The sequence below is a fragment of the Rhinolophus ferrumequinum genome, chromosome 7 (assembly GCF_004115265.2).
Source record: "Rhinolophus ferrumequinum isolate MPI-CBG mRhiFer1 chromosome 7, mRhiFer1_v1.p, whole genome shotgun sequence".
Taxonomy (NCBI): domain Eukaryota; kingdom Metazoa; phylum Chordata; class Mammalia; order Chiroptera; family Rhinolophidae; genus Rhinolophus; species Rhinolophus ferrumequinum.
In genome coordinates, this window is record NC_046290.1 from 85784943 (window position 1) to 85789436 (window position 4494).

General features: G+C 42.4%; 1 pseudogene; it reads left to right on the forward strand.

The window, feature by feature from the left end:
• Positions 1 to 3845: 3845 nt before the first annotated feature.
• LOC117024636 (ubiquitin-60S ribosomal protein L40-like) lies at positions 3846 to 4292 on the forward strand (annotated as a pseudogene).
• The last annotated feature ends 202 nt before the right edge of the window (positions 4293 to 4494 follow it).

Consider the following 4494-nt stretch of genomic DNA (forward strand, 5'->3'; position numbering starts at 1 on the left):
CTAGGACCTCTGCCGAAGCTTTTGTTGAAAACACTTAAATCATCTTCTCCTTTTTTTTTTTTTTTTTGAAACAGAGTGTTTACCAAATAAGATTGAGACTGTATGATCTTTTTGACACTGCAGCTAACAAGTTATTAATATTCTGTGTGCTTCAGAGCGAATTTACTTAATGGTTTCAAGAATCATTCGAATCCCAAGCGCAGCCTTAACTACGGCTTTTTATAGCCAGAAAAGGATATCCAGATCTGTGTGTGTGTGTGTGTGTGTGTGTGTGTGTGTGTGTGTGTATGTGTGTGTGACATTGCAGAGGACACTGACAGTTGATAAAAGCTCACTGTATTATGTCTCTTTCCCCATTTCTTTACAGACAGTCAAGGAGAAGCTGGCTTTCTTGGATTTGGGAAGAGTCATTAAACTGCCAGTGCTTGTGAATGAATATTGACAGGAAAGATGATGCCCTTTGCTTCATTGTATTTTACTGAAAATAGCGACATTTAAATAATGTATAATCTCTTTGGAGGCCTAGGAAGGACCCTGCGGGTTTTCCTAATGTTTCCTCTGCTTCCATAGGGTGCCAGGACCTCAGGGTTCCTAAGACATTCAGGGAGAGGATCCCAGCCTTAAGTGCACCCATAAACATGCATAATAGCCAACTTACAGCAGAGTCAAGTCAGAATGGATATTCATGTGCCAGCTTGTAGTACAATTCAGCTCTCAATTCTGAGACAAATTAAATTCATTCTTGTGCATCCTAGTGGTAATGTACAATTAGCTTTCAGAAACTATATTTTTCTATCATATGAAATTTGGAAATTTCAAGGATAACCTCTCCAGTTCCCTTAACAGTAATCTTAAGTGTCTATCTCCAAAGGTACATAAATCAAACCATTTGGTAAACTGTTGTAACCTTTTTTCAACATATCTCCCTGTTAGCTTTAACATCATTATATCCCATTGTGATGAAAATGGACTTTCTGTATCCAGCGATAATGAAAATAGCCACTTTATGCAGTTTCTGCATGCAATTATCCAGGCTTTTCTCAGGCTCTAGAGAAATCTAAGCTAATTGCTTTGGGACTTTTCCTACATTTCCATAAATTCTTTGTTAATTTTTCATGAGAAACTGTTATTGCAGTCACCCTTAAAGTTCCCATTGTATTCAATAATATAAAGCAGTGATTATGGAAACAGGGCTATTTGCTGGTGTTCCTGCCAGAACCGGAACTGAAGTGCTTCTGATCCCTGTATAGTCTCAGGTGAGGTGGGGTTTCTCTCTCTTTCTCTTTCTCTTTCTCTCTCTGATGCGAGCTTTTCTTCATCTGAGTTTACTCAAAGCCCATCTAAAAGCGGTTCTACGTGGTGCACGACCTTGTCATTAGGACATGAATTGAGTTTGCTTTCTCTGACAGTTGGCTCTGGAATTGCTTTTATACCGACTCATCAACCCCAAAGACAAAGAGCTCTGTTTTAAGTGATAGAGGAGCAAATGAATGAGCCACGTTTTCCAGGGAATGCTCTGAAATTACCTTAGATGTTACATTTGATTTATTGATTGCTTTAAACCTAGAGTCACCGCTTCTCTAGCTTCCCACAAGAACTGCTGAGGAAGCCTCCAGCACATGGCAGAGTTTTGGGGGATTGTTCTGCCTGATTCTCTCCTTGGAGCTCCCTCGGGTACAATGGCACACTCTCTAGCACCACTAAGGCAAGCTGATCTTCCCTCTCTCGTCAGGCAGGGCTGGATTCAACATGGGCAGACCAACCAGGTGCTCAAACAGCAGCAAAACGAGACACAGAGAGCAAGGGAAAGAGAAAAGTTTGGCTTTGGCTAATTTATCCAGAATTCACCATCAGAAAATCTATTTGTAAAACAGCTCTTTTAATTTCAAAATACATGCAAAGTTAGTGTTTTTACAGTTTGCATTCAATTTTTATTTCAAATTACATACGAGATATGGAACAATTCATCAGCCTATACTCAAGATTTGTGCAGGTTACTGTATGTAGACTGTATCTCAACACAAAAATGACTTGGAAAGCCCCCACCTCCCCCTGAAGAAGTCACTCTAACCTTGCCATTACTTTCGACCTCTACAGGCCTTAGTCTTTGTGGGAAGTCAATGAGCACTGGGGAAGTTACTCAGCCACTTTCAGCCCACCTTGAACTCCAGGTTGGAGGCTTCGGATGGCTGACTTCTAAGAAAAGCTTCTGCATTTCCTACAGCGTATAAACTCTCCTTGAACATTATGAAAAGGAACTGGGCTATATTTACGGCGCACCACACAGTGGCTGGAACACTCCTTTTATTTGGGCACACTGGTGGTGAGTGCAGGACTGGCCATCCCACAGACAACCTCAGAGCAGGAAGGGAGATAACTCTCCTTGACATGGGTTCTGTTATCCACAGGTAGTTTGGGCCACCCCACTGTCCATTTGCAAACATGCATATATGTATCAACCTTCCCCAAGTACCAGAACTCCCTGGGGGTCATTCAAATGGTCTCCCTCAAGGGAAACAGAACGAACAAACTTTTGCGCAGGTGAGAATTGAACCTTCGACCTTGTGAAGTCATAAAAGCAAAGTTTTCACAGTCTTACATCTCCCAGGACCTTTCCCAAGGGGTGACTGACTATTCACCTCGGTAAGCAGTTCAGTAAATATGTGTTAAATTAAATGAAAACTAAAACAGTAGAGGCATTTGAAAGTCTGTTTTCAGGGTATCTGAACATTTAACATTGTATTGATAAATCCTAAATAGTTCCCTATCCTGGGTGAAGACCATCATGATCTAGTTTCTCACAAGTGCCAAGGCACAGATACAGCTTCAACCACACTTCTCTCCAAATCACAACATGCAGTTCCGACCTCTTTTACCTTCCAATTATATTGCCATTAAAGCATTCATTCCAACAGTTTTGTAAACCTTTTCTTTCAGGAATCATTGCCCTTGACTGTGTAAATGCAAAGGTCTGACAATTAAGTTTGCAAACTTGTTGCAACAATGTTGCTAACCTTTCTTGATATCAGAGAATTTATACCAACTGGACAAACAGTTAACCAAGTTAACTATTTCATTATGAATTTATACCAACTGGACAAAGAGTTAACCAGGTTTACTATTTGGAAGTGCTGAAAAGGCTGCGTAAAAAGATTAGACGACCTACACTTTTCGCCAACAATTCATGGCTCTTGCATCTTGACAATGCACCAGCTCACACGGCACTGTCTGTGAGGGAGTTTTTAGCCAGTAAACAAATAACTGTATTGGAACACCCTCCCTACTCACCTGATCTGGCCCCCAATGACTTCCTTCTTTATCCAAAGATAAAGGAACTATTGAAAGGAAGACATTTTGATGACATTCAGGACATCAAGGGTAATGTAACGCCAGCTCTGATGGCCATTCCAGAAAAAGAGTTCCAAAACTGTTTTTTTGAAGGGTCACTAGGTGCTGGTGTCGGTGCACAGCTTCCAAAGGGGAGTACTTCGAAGGTGACTGTAGTGATATTCAGCAATGAGGTACGTAGCACGTTTTCTAGGATGAGTTTGTGAACTTAATTGTCAGACCTGTATATCAGCTACACAACGTAATAATAAGTGTGTTATGTCATTAAGGATTTTATCACAAACAGCAAGGCCAAGCTCTGACGTCGCTATTCTTAGCGATTCGTATTTGAAAACTCCAAATGGGATGAATTTGGAAGTACTCTGACTCATAAATAAGGGCAGCTGGTTATTGAACAGGAAGATTTTTCCTTCACAATGAAGTTCGTTCACACGGAGCAATTACTTGCACATCAGCATTCCCTCATGTAATCCTCCTAACAATGTCATTTCAGAAACATGGCCCTGCTCTTTCTCTGCAACAAGGACACAGCGATACAGATCTTTGTGAAGCCCCTGACGGGCAGCGCCATCACCCTCGAGGTCAGTGACACCATCAGGAATGTCAAAGCCAAAATCCAAGACAAGAAGGTCATCCCGCCTGACCAGCAGCATCCGATATTTGCAGATAAACAGCAGAGGATGGCTAAACTCTCTCAGACAAGAACAGCCAGAAAGAGTCCACCCTGCACTTGGGGCTTCGCCTAAGGGACAACGTCATCGAGCCTTCTCACAGCCAACTTGCCCAGAACTACAACTGCTACCAGATGATGGAGTGGTATGGTCACCTGCCACCTTGTGCTACCAACTGCTGCAAGATGTGGTCACTCCGACAACCTGCATCCCAAGAAAGTCAAATCCAGCCCCTTCCCTCCTTCCTCCCCCAACAGGGCAGCCTCCCCCTGAATCTCATGGTTCTGGGGCCTCAAAAAAGTTCCCCTTTCCTTGAAAAGAAGAAGAAAGGGGAACAGGAGGAGAAAAGGGAAGGAAGGGGGAGGGAAAGGAGAAGCAGAACAGTAGAAGCAGCAACAGGATCCCCATTTTACAGGCAAAGAACTTAAAGCTCAGGGAGGTCAAAGAAATTGCCCGAGATAACACAGTAAGTAAC